Source organism: Rhinatrema bivittatum, chromosome 12 (genome assembly GCF_901001135.1).
Source record: "Rhinatrema bivittatum chromosome 12, aRhiBiv1.1, whole genome shotgun sequence".
Classification (NCBI taxonomy): Eukaryota; Metazoa; Chordata; class Amphibia; order Gymnophiona; family Rhinatrematidae; genus Rhinatrema; species Rhinatrema bivittatum.
The window spans coordinates 82,894,306-82,906,981 of record NC_042626.1 but is presented as its reverse complement, the minus strand read 5'-3'; the positions used below and the strand labels follow the sequence as shown (position 1 = coordinate 82,906,981).

General features: G+C 44.6%; 1 protein-coding gene across 7 annotated transcripts in view; it reads right to left on the bottom strand.

Annotated features, from left to right (window-relative positions):
• The window catches only part of LOC115073777 (endoplasmic reticulum membrane sensor NFE2L1-like), a 95,992-nt gene extending 86,584 nt beyond the window's left edge, over positions 1–9,408 (bottom strand). For 4 of the 7 annotated variants that reach the window (XM_029572542.1, XM_029572537.1, XM_029572538.1 and 1 more), the window contains exon 1: positions 8,773–9,408. The gene's annotated coding sequence lies outside the window, so the exon portion shown is untranslated. Of the gene's footprint in view, positions 1–1,883; positions 1,907–8,772 lie in introns of those variants that run through there. The other 3 variants (XM_029572543.1, XM_029572539.1, XM_029572540.1) reach the window with 2 other exon arrangements.
• Positions 9,409–12,676: the final 3,268 nt, after the last annotated feature.

The window sequence follows — 12,676 nt, the reverse complement described above, 5'->3', positions numbered from 1 at the left end:
TTTCCGTTCCCTTTCTAATAATTCCCAACATTCTGTTTGCTTTTTTGACTGCCGCAGCACACTGAACCGACGATTTCAATGGGTTATCCACTGTGACGCCTAGATCTCTTTCTTGGGTTGTAGCACTTAATATGGAACCTAACATAGCATGGGTTATTTTTCCCTATATGCATCACCTTGCACTTATCCACATTAAATTTCATCTGCCATTTGGATGCCCAATTTTCCAGTCTCACAAGGTCTTCCTGCAATTTATCACAATCTGCTTGTGATTTAACTACTCTGAACAATTTTGTATCATCTGCAAATTTGATTATCTCACTCGTCGTATTTCTTTACAGATCATTTATAAATATTTTGAAAAAGTAAGGGTCCCAATACAGATCCCTGAGACACTCCACTGCCCACTCCCTTCCACTGAGAAAATTGTCCATTTAATCCTACTCTCTGTTTCCGTCTTTTAGCCAGTTTGCAATCCACGAAAGGACATCGTCACCTATCCCATGACTTTTTACTTTTCCTAGAAGCCTCTCATGAGGAACTTTTTCAAACGCCTTCTGAAAATCCAAGTATACTGCATCTACCGGTTCACCTTTATCCACATGTTTATTAACTCCTTCAAAAACGTGAAGCAGATTTGTGAGGCAAGACTTGCCTTGGGTAAAGCCATGCTGACTTTGTTCCATTAAATCATGTCTTTCTATATGTTCTGTGATTTTGATGTTTAGAACACTTTCCACTAGTTTTCCTGGCACTGAAGTCAGGCTAACCGGTCTGTAGTTTCCCGGATCGCCCCTTTTAAATAGAGGGGTTTTTTTTATTTATATTTAATATTTATTTATTATTTATTTTATTTTATTTATTTTAATAATTTTCAATCTTTACAATTGAATCATTTAACAGAAAGGAAGGTTAAATAACCATTAAATCATTTTTAAACGATGACATATAAGAAAAAACAGAACGGAATAATAAACCTTCAGATCTGACGGTACAAAACTACTAAAGGAAGGGGGTCCTGTATATGAGCAGTCAATAATATAATATAAGAAAAAACAATTAACTTAACTATCTCAGATGAGGATAGGCAGAAAAGAAAACAATTTTACTCATGCCATCTGTTAGGTACTAGATTCTATTCTTCACCCTGGTTACGTTGTGTTTCCAAGAATCTTTCCAACTGTTCTGGCTCATAGTATACATATCTTTCACCCCCAGTATTCATTATACATTTGCAGGGAAATCTCAATTTAATTTGTATCCCAAATGTCCTTGCCTGATTCACTAATGTCAAAAATATTTTATTGTTTTTGTTTAGAACACTTTCCACTATTTTTCCAGGCCTGAAGTCAGGCTAACCGGTCTGTAGTTTCCTGGAATGCCCCTGGAGCCCTTTTTAAATATTGGGGTTACATTTGCTATCCTCCAGTCTTCAGGTACAATGGATGATTTTAATGATAGGTTACAAATTTTTACTAATAGGTCAGAAATTTCATTTTTTAGTTCCTTCAGAACTCTGGGGTGTATACCATCCGGTCCAGGTGATTTACTACTCTTCAGTTTGTCAATCAGGCCTACCACATCTAGGTTCACCGTGATTTGATTCAGTCCATCTGAATCATTACCCATGAAAACCTTCTCCATTACGGGTACCTCCCCAACATCCTCTTCAGTAAATACCGAAGCAATGAAATCATTTAATCTTTCCGCGATGGCCTTATCTTCTCTAAGTGCCCCTTTAACCCCTTGATCATCTAACGGTCCAACTGACTCCCTCACAGGCTTTCTGCTTCGGATATATTTAAAAAGGTTTTACTGTGAGTTTTTGGCTCTACGGCCAACTTTTTAAAATTCTCTCTTAGCCTGTCTTATCAATTTCTTACATTTAACTTGCCAACGTTTATGCATTATCCTATTTTCTTCTGTTGGATCCTTCTTCCAATTTTTGAATGAAGATTCTTTTGTCTAAAATAGCTTCTTTCACCTCCCCCTTTAACCATGCCGGTAATCGTTTTGCCTTCTTTCCACCTTTCTTAATGTGTGGAATACATCTGGACTGTGCTTCTAGAATGTTAAAAAAAAACACAAAAAAAAAAACCCAATGACCACGCCTCTTGCACATTTTTTACTTTTGTAGCTGCTCCTTTCAGTTTTTCTAACAATTTTTCTCATTTTATCAAAGTTTCCCTTTTGAAAGTTTAGCATGAGAGCGGTGGTTTTGCATACTGTTCCTCTTCCAGTCGTTAATTCAAATTTGATCATACTATGATCACTTTTGACAAGCGGCCCCACCACCATTACCTCTCTCACTAAGTCTTGTGCTCCACTGAGAATTAGATCTAAAATTTCTCCCTCTCTCTTCGGTTCCTGAACCAATTGCTCCATAAAGCTATCATTTATTCCATCCAGGAACATTATCTCTCTAGCGCAGGGGTCGGGAACCCATGGCTCGCGAGCCAGATATGGCTCTTTTGAGGGCTGCATCTGGCTCGCAGACAAGTGTCGCCACACTTCGCCGTTCCCCGCTGACCCAGCTGCTCCCCGGTCCTCCGCCGCCCGGGCTTAAAATGCTGTCAGCCCGGGCGGAACAGCTGGAGTCAGCGGCACCGGCGTGCTCTCTTCTCCACCCCCCCCCCCCCCCCCCGCGGCCCGGAAGAGGAAGTGGTGAGCATCGGGTGCCTGCGCGGAAGAAGAGACCACGCTAGTGTGGTCTCTTCTTCCCGCGCAGGCACCCGATGCTCTCCACTTCCTCTTCCGGGGCCGCGGGGGGGGGGGGGGGGGGGGAGGAGGAGAGAGCACGCCGGCAGCGGCACGACTGGAGTCAGCCGGGGGTGCCAGCGCTGGAGTCATCGGGTGCCTGCGCAGGAGTCTTCCCGCGCAGGCACCCGATGCTTACCACTTCCTCTTCCGGGCCGCGGGAAGAAGAGAGCACGCCGGTGCTGAGCGGCCACCGGCGTGCTCTCTTCTTCCCGCGGCCCGGAAGAGGAAGTGGTGAGCATCGGGTGCCTGCGCGAGAAGAAGAGGCCACGCTTGGGGAAGAAGACTGCAGCGAGGCTCGGAGGAGAAATGAAGAGTTTCAACCGCGGCCGATGGGACTCCGCCTCCGCGAGGGCTGAAAATGAAGGAGGTTAGTGTTGGGAGGAGGCTGCTGCTGCCGCGAGTTCCTGGGGTGGGGGTGGGGGAGAGAGAGAGTGAAATGAGCGAGCAAGCGTGTGTGTTTGAGATCCTGTGTGTGTGAGTGAGATTGCATGTATGTGAATGATTGAGAGCCTGTGTATGTGAAAGAGAGTATGTCTGTGATTGAGAGCCTGCCTGTGAGAGAGAGAGCATGAATGTAAGTTTACCATTGGGAACCTGTATGTGTAAGTTTGTGATTGAAAACCTGTTTGTGTGAAAGAGTATGTGTGTATGATTGAGATCCTTTGTGTGTGAGAGAAATCCTGTGTATGTATGATTCAGAGCCTGTGTGTATAAGTAAGAGAGAGATCATGTGTGTCTGTCTGATTGACAGCTGGTTTAGGTGATGGAGCATGTGAGTATGTGATTGAGAGGCCTGTGTTTAAATGAGAGAGAGAGACCATGTGTGTCTGTGTGTGATTGAGAGCTGATTTAGGTGAGGGAGCATGTGAGTATGTGATTGAGAGCCTGTGTGTAAATGAGAGAAAGAGAGGACATGTTTGTAAGCATGTGAATGAGAGTCTGTGTGTGAGAGAAAAAGACAGCATGTATTTATGTGATTGAAAGCCTGTGTGTGTGTGTAAGCGTGAAAAGATAGACAGCATGTGTTGTAAATGTGTAATTAAGAGCCTATATAAGTGGTGAGAAAAAACATGTGTATATGTGAGTACTGAGAGCATGTGTGTATAGGTGTGTCATTGAGAGCCAGTGTGAGAGAGAGCGCTGGTATGTGACAGAGAGGAGAAAGTTCCAAGCAAACCACCCCACCTCCTGCTAATTCAGAACAATCTCAGGACACCTGGATATCAAACATTCCCAGGTATGCAGAGCAAAAAAATTTTTGTATCCTTATTATTTTTCATTACTGGATCTTTGTGTCTGCTATTTTGAAATATTTTGTTGGTATCTGGAAATGTTTTATATGAGTTTTAATTATTGGATATTCCTCTCATCAGCTGTTTCGAAATATGTTCTTTTTGTTAGTACAGTTTTACTGCTGATGATTTTATATTTCTTGATTTGTTTTATAAGGATGGGTGATGTTTCTTTTTTCCTTTGTTACACTGCATACAGAGACTCTGGCTTGTTGCAGTTTCCAATTCAGTTTTTTCTGCATGCTTCTTGTTATGCGTTTTGGTCTCTTTATTCTATGTTAGGTGAGGGACAGCACGTGATTCAGGTGAGGTTTTTCTGCTGGCGTGTTGTTTCTGTGTAGGACTCTATAGCAGCCTGACTTGGTCCGTTTTCCTAATAGGAGATGTATTGGTGTCTTAAGGCCTGGTGTAATATTTTCAGAGACTTATTGTACATTAAAAGTGGGATCTTACATAAAATGCACACATTTACTTGTATTTAGTTTTAAACATATTGTATGGCTCTCATGGAATTACATTTTAAAATATGTGGCATTTATGGCTCTCTCAGCCAAAAAGGTTCCTGACCCCTGCTCTAGCGTGTCCCGATGATACATTTACCAGTCAATATTGGGGTAATTGAAGTCTCCCATTATTACCACACTACCAATTTGGTTAGCTTTCCTAATTTCTCTTAGCATTTCACTGTCCGCCTCACCATCTTGAGCAGGTGGACGGTAGTATACCCCTATCACTATATAGTCTTCCCCGACACAAGGGATTTCTACCCATAAAGATTCAATTTTGCATTTAGTCTCATGCAGGATTTATTTGGAGCTTTTATATACCGACATTCATGTACAAGATTACATATCACATCGGTTTATATCGAAACGAGAATCGCATGAAAGAATGCATTACATTAAACAAGGGATACAAGAACTGGGATCAACATTGTAAGTAAATTGTAAGTAAACAGGATGTTTATCCTGTTGGACTTAATGCCACACCTCCTCCCGGGTGCTCCTCTCTGTCATTGCGATATAATTTGTACCCCAGTATCGCACTGTCCCATTGGTTATCCTCCTTCCACCATGTCTCTGAGATGCCAATTAAGTCTATGTCATCATTCACTGCTATACATTCTAATTCTCCCATCATACTTCTTAGACTTCATATTCAATTAATCACCTGGAGACCAGAGCAATACTGAGACTAGAAGGGAAAGCAGTCAAAGTTCTTTCAAAGCCACAGCAATGGCATATGCAAACAGGCAAGCAGGACAAGAAGCTCAAAGGCGGCGAGAGAGGCAGCCATGATAATGAATGAGTTGGGTGGAGAAACATCTACAAGATATTTTGGCTGCATATATTGCAGGGGTGGACAACATACAAGCCAACTTCCTAAGCTGCCAGAGGTATAACCAGGAGAGTAGGAGTTGGCAGAGGAAGCCTTTAAACAGATAGTGGATACATGGGAAAGTCCTCAGTGGAATCTAATAGCCACACAGAAGAATACCAAAGCAAATCGATTTTTCATCAAAGGAAAGAATAGGGAACCTGAGGAATAGATGCCGTATTCCAAAAGTGGCCCACAGACATGTAGCTCTACATTTTTCCGCCCTGGCTGATGGTTGGAAAAGCAGTAAGGAAGATAGCGGACCATCCAGGACAGCTAATTATGATTGCACCAGACTGGCCGAGAAGGCCACAATACATGGATTTAGGTTAACTGACAGATTCAAGAAAATAGTAAGCCTCCTGAAACAAGGGCCAGTCATCAAGGAGGACCCGGTGCAGCTCTCTCTTACATCCCGGCTTTTCAAAGGAACAGATTCAAGAACGGATATTCTGCTCTCAAGTAATTGCAACCCCATTAAGAGCTAGGTGGTCTACCTCACTAATGTACACCAGAATCTGGAGGATCTTTGGGAACTGGAGTTATCTAAGAAGGATTTCACCCCAAAAAGCAGAGATAGCTTGGATTCTGCAATTCCTGCAAGAGGAGCTGGATAAGGGCCTAGCAGTAAATTCACTGAGAGTTCAAGTATCAGCCATCTCTTGCTACAAGGGGCAAGGGAACAGAGCCTCCATAGGATTTTATTTTTATTTAAAATTGCTTATATACCACATACTGTAGCAGTTTACAGTTAAAACATTCCTAAAGACATACAATTAAAATATCATTAAGAATACCAGATGTTGCATAACCTTTGCCTCCCCCATTGTAGCAGCAACAAGAAATCTGATAGAAATATGCAATATACCATTTTAATCAGCATTCAAAACAGAATTAAACATAATTAATAGAAAGCATGCTTATCATTAGCTTGCAAAATGACTTTAAAATGAGCAGGGTATAAACAAAGTTTTGGTGACCATCTTCCTTCAACATTAAACTCTCCACCTCATCCTTAATAATGGCATCTGTGTTTTCTGCAGCGTTCAAGTCTGGAGAGTTCCCTGGCCAAAATGTCATTACCCCAAAAATCAAGGCCATTTTTTTAAGCAGCTGTTGCATGACATTGGCTTGCATGCATGGTTGCCTTATCATTGACAAAAATAGCTTTGCCTACTACCAAAATGTTTTCCACTCAAAAATCAGATAACATTTTCAGCTTAAATCATATTCCGAAAATAGGTACCATCCAAATATTCCCCATGTTTTTTGATTGCCCACATTTTCTTTACTGTGAACATGACAAAGACCTATGCAACCAGAGTTTCTGACAATTTGGTGATAATGTTCCTCAGCACTAATTTTATTCAAATATTTTTTTTACCAATCAATCATTCAAAAAACTTGGTTTTCAAATTGACCAAATGAAAAATTCATCAGAAGGCACTAAATGAAGGAAATCCTCTTCAACTCAATTTTGTAACCAATTTAGCAGCCAGAACCTGTCTTGGACATGGGTTTCAGTGTTCAATGGTTTTGAAATAACATGACATGACATGCCTGGATACTAGCCCTGACTCAATAACATAAAAAAAAAAAAAAGTTCCTCTATCAACTTTTTCCTCTTCTCATCCAAAATAGTTAATGGCACCTGGTAACAGATTTTTTTTCTGCTTGTTGGAATTTTCAATAGTCCATGGAATATATTTGGCCAAAGCGAATAACAATTCTCCAGTAATTCTTCAGATGTACAAAACATAATGGCCATATAGTAACATGTGGTTTTCACTTTTTTCTAGTTTAAGAACTTTACTTTCACATCAAATATCGCTAGCATTTTCCCTACTCTTCTTTTCCCAGAGCATAACTGCCCCTTTCACTGTCAGTGTCCTGTCCCTTTTCTCCACCAGGTCATAGTATATAAAACAAACAAACAAACCATAGTAATGACAGCAGAAAAGGTCCAGTGTGCCCAGCAAGCCTCTTATGGTAGTAACTGCAGTCAAAGCCAAGCAACTGTCAAACCTATAAAAAATTACTGCTAGCAACATTTTTACTAAAATAAAAATAAAACCAATATAACAAAGCAAAAAAACATTTGAGCTGAAATGTCACATCCCCGCTTATTGCTTAAAAGTAGTAATCCTCATGCCTTCTGTTAAGGATAGAAATTGCCACACTAAGCAAGTTATTCCCATGCACCTTTTTCTTCATTTCCGTCCTCTAGCCTTTAGGGATCCCCAGTGTTTATCCCATGCCCCTCTGAATTCTTTGTTTTCGTCTTCACCACTCCTCCGGAAGGGCATTCCAGGCATCCACCACCATGAAAAAATTGCTTCCCTGGGGCAATCCCTATTGGTGCACTCCACCTGCACTGGCCTGCCTTTCGTTTGACAATAGGTTTTTATAATTGCCAGCATGGATTCTGTGGACAATTTTTCTTCTCCCTCCCACGGGTATTCTGGCTACAGTCTCTCTCTCTCTCGGGGCCTGCCCCGGAATCAGACGCCAATGAAGAACAGCAGTCTCTTCTCTGCAATCGTTTCTCTTCTCAAACATGGCATGAAGTGTTGACCCGGGCTGACTGTGCTGCTCCGAGGGGCCGGCGCTGCTTCCCTCTTCCATTGCGACTGCTGCCTCGAGACCATCCAGTGCACCTTCTAGCTCTCTCCATACCTCTACTCCAGTGAATATTCGGGTGGGAGAAGTTTGGGCCGGGTCTATGGCTTGGGCCTTGCCTCCGTTTTGCCCTTGAGTTTCCTGCTGCTCAGCTGCATATTTTTATTTTTTGAATCAAAGATTCACTTATTCTCTGAAGTGGGAAATACAGGAGCACAAGCCCGATTCCCCTGGGAAAGCACGAGCCTGATCAGCCCTATGAGGATTGTTGTCCTGAGAAGGGACTCCAGGCCCAGCTCTGGCTGTCCCTGGGAAAATCGACCTTAAGGAAAACCATTACCCCTCGGAGTTTCTTCCTATTGGACCAGCTACCATCTACTGGAGTCAGAGAACTATGAACTCCTTTCTCTGCTGTTCCAGACTATATAGGGAGGGATGGCAGGACAAGAAAGTTTGCACTCTGCTCCATCTGCTGGTAGGGGGATATGGACTGGTCTGACAGGGCAAAGAGGTATCTTCTTTTTCTTATTTTGACACTGTATCAGCGTTCCCATACTCGATCTTTTCTATCTTTGTACTCTTTTCATTAATGTTCAGGATCCTTTCTTCCCCACTCTTATCCTCCACCTATCTTACAGAGCTATTCTTTCCTCCTTCCCCCAGAAACTAATCCTCAATCAGGCAAAACAAAAAAAAGGCTTCTTCCCTTAACCTGACTCCTTACCTCTCTATTTCCCGTTCCCAGGAAGCAGCGCAAAGTGGAGAAGGTCAGAAGCTTCGGATTCAGAGTCCAGATGAAGGGAGAACTTAGAGGGTTTAGGCACGAAAGCAGAAAGGTCTGCTTTCTGAAAAGATGAGAACAGCACAAAGGAAGTAAAAGCAAAGACTCAGTGTACTGGAAGAGCTGCCCCTCTGTCTTACCGCTTGTACATTCCGCGTCCCGCAGCCTTCTGCGTCTGCTCTTCCTGTCACCTCTTATTGGCTGCTGCCGATGAAATCATCACCCTGCGACTGCTAGCTGGGCCGCCTGAGGCAAAGAAAAGGAGCCAGGAAAGTAGAAGGCTACCAACACTCAGCTGCCCAGTCCAGAACTAGCTCAACCCACACACAAATGTTTGTCTGCTCAACGAGGGGGAAGTAGCCCAATTGGCCATGAAGTAGCCCAATCTGACAAGTGCTCTTGAACTTGTCGGGAGATGCAGTCCTGTGTTTCCTGGGGAGCCTCGGCGCCTGCGCACTTCCTGCATCTCAGCGGCGGTTGGAGAAGCTGCTTGTTGGGCTCTTTTGTTCAGCTGAGGCGGGAGCGCGAGCGACGGTGCGGCCTGGACAGCGCGCGATTCTCGGACCGGAACTCGAACCCAGCTCCGCTTGGCTATTACAGAGTTGTGATAGGTGAGGTCCGGGGTAGCTCCATCCTGCACGTTTTACGCGGTACTTTGCATGTAATCTCTCGCCGCGAGAGCCTGGGAAAGCATGATAAGAAAGAGTGCTTTCTGGGAGCCAGCCTAGCTATTAGATCCATCTTCTTCAACTATAGCTCTCTGAATCCTCTCCATCCCCCCAAGTATAACTCCCTGAATGCTCCCAATCCCCGAAGTATAACTCCCTGAATGCTCCCAATCCCCGAAGTATAACTCCCTGAATGCTCCCAATCCCCGAAGTATAACTCCCTGAATGCTCCCCATCCCCCAACTGTAACTCTCTAAATCCTTTCCATCACCCCAACTGTAACTCCCTAAATCTTCCCCATCCCTGAATCCTCCCATCTCCCATTTATTCCAACTACAAATCTCCTAATCCTTCTTATCTCCCAAGTTCTCTCCCCCCCCCCCCCCCCAGCTACAACACTCCAAATTTTCTCCCACTATAATTCTCCCTGTCAGTATTGTGCATATTCACAATCGGGCGATACAGCGCACTGTTAACCCTCGATTGGACGCGCGTTTTTGACACGCTAGCGTTACCCCTTATTCAGTAAGGGGCCGAAAACGCGCGTCCAATCCCCTGAACCTAATAGCGCCCGCAACATGCAAATGCATGTTGATGGCCCTATTAGGTATTCCCGCGCGATTCAGAAAGGAAAATGTGCAGCCAAGCCGCACATTTTACTTTCAGAAATTAGCGCCTACCCAAAGGTAGGCGCTAATTTCTTCGGGCACTGGGAAAGTGCACAGAAAAAGCAGTAAAAACTCCTTTTCTGTGCACCCTCCGACTTAATATCATGGTGATATTAAGTCGGAGGTCCCGAAAGTTACCAAAAGTAAAAAAAAAAATTTGAAGTCAGCTCGCGGGTCGAAAACTGGACGCTCAATTTTGCCGGCATCCATTTTCCGAACCCATGGCTGTCAGCAGGCTCGAGAACCGACGCCAGCAAAATTGAGCGCCGGCTGTCAAACCCGCTGATAGCCGCCGCTCCGGTCCAAAAGGAGGCGCTAGGGACGCGCTAGTGTCCCTAGCACCTCCTTTTATCTGTTTTTACCGCCGGGCCTAATTTGCATACTGAATCGCACGCACAGGAGAGTGGCCTGTGCGCGCGCCGGGAGAGCAAGGATCTGGGGCTTACATACAATATAGTTATACCTAACTGGACCTAATCCTCATTATCCACTATCCCCCATCCTTCCATTCCTAACTAATTTCCCCTAGATATAACTCCCTATCTTCCCAACTATAATTCTCCAAATCCTCCCCATTTTCCAGTTATCCCCTGAACTATAACTTTCCTAGCGTGTAGCAGATGGACTCAGGACCAATGGGTATAGTGTGCTCCTGATAGCAGTTGGAGACGGAGTCAGATTTCAATCTGACGTCAGCAATACATATACCCATGCACGAGGCTTTGCTCTCCATTTTTTTCCGTCTCCATAGCAGTTCGGGACTTCACACACGCTTGCACAGCGTTAGAAAACCAAACTCCAAATTTAAAGAAGAAACGAAGAAAAACTTACCTCCAAAACGAGCCCCATTCTCCTGCGGTGATACCATAGGGTCCCTCCCCAAGTCGAGATTTCCTGAGGTGATTTCCGAGATCCCTCAGAAGTAAGCCTCGGTCCCAGCGTGGACTTAGCCCCTGGGAAAGGGAGCTGCTGAGAGGCAGCCTCAGTCCGGTAGCCATCCCGGCTTGGACTTAGCCCCCTGAAAAGGGAGCAGCTGAGAGGCAGCGGGTGCAGAACCGAGTGCGGCGGTGAAGGTAATTCCCTCTCCCCCGCAGTCGGAGACCGCCCGGCAGAGGACCGGGAAGCGCCGAGACAAGGTAAGATAGAAAACTTTCTCTAAATCTCCGGTCTCCGAGGCCGGACAGCCGCACAGATCGTCCCTCCGGCGTCTGTACATTCGGGTTGAGCAGCCCTGGCCGGGCTAGACCCCGATCCGGCAAGAGGGTCCTCCCACGTGGAGATCCCCTTGGGAGGCCGCCATCTTACTGCGTGGTCGCCGCATCGTCCACACAACTGAGCTGTGCGCACAGTGGCCAGCCGGACGCACAAAGTACTTGTGCGCATAGCGGTGCGCGCATCTATGCCGTGCGCACAGCGGCATGCCCAGGGGTGCTAAGCGCACAACTAGACCCGCGCGCACAGCTACTCGCGCATCTTCCGTTCCTACGTGCACAATGTAGGGGCAACCAGAACGCATAACCAGGCTCCCGGCATGCGCACCTGTTCAGGATACATGCACAAATCATGGTACCACCGTCCAACATAAGAACATAAGAAAATGCCATACTGGGTCAGACCAAGGGTCCATCAAGCCCAGCATCCTGTTTCCAACAGTGGCCAATCCAGGCCATAAGAACCTGGCAAGTACCCAAAAACTAAGTCTATTCCATGTAACCATTGCTAATGGCAGTGGCTATTCTCTAAGTGAACTTAATAGCAGGTAATGGACTTCTCCTCCAAGAACTTATCCAATCCTTTTTTAAACACAGCTATACTAACTGCACGAACCACATTCTCTGGCAACAAATTCCAGAGTTTAATTGTGCGTTGAGTAAAAAAGAACTTTCTCCGATTAGTTTTAAATGTGCCCCATGCTAACTTCATGGAGTGTCCCCTAGTCTTTCTACTATCCGAAAGAGTAAATAACCGATTCACATCTACCCGTTCTAGACCTCTCATGATTTTAAACACCTCTATCATATCCCCCCTCAGTCGTGTCTTCTCCAAGCTGAAAAGTCCTAACCTCTTTAGTCTTTCCTCATAGGGGAGTTGTTCCATTCCCCTTATCATTTTGGTAGCCCTTCTCTGTACCTTCTCCATCGCAATTATATCTTTTTTGAGATGCGGCGACCAGAATTGTACACAGTATTCAAGGTGCGGTCTCACCATGGAGCGATACAGAGGCATTATGACATTTTCCGTTTTATTCATCATTCCTTTTCTAATAATTCCCAACATTCTGTTTGCTTTTTTGACTGCCGCAGCACACTGAACCGACGATTTCAATGTGTTATCCACTATGACACCTAGATCTCTTTCTTGGGTTGTAGCACCTTATTTAACATTTTTTATATACCGACGTTCTGGTAACAATGTTACCAATCACTTCGGTTTACATGGAACTTAGAAATGACTTAACACGAATGTCTTACAGAGAACAGGGAAACTATGGAACTTGGACAACATTGAATT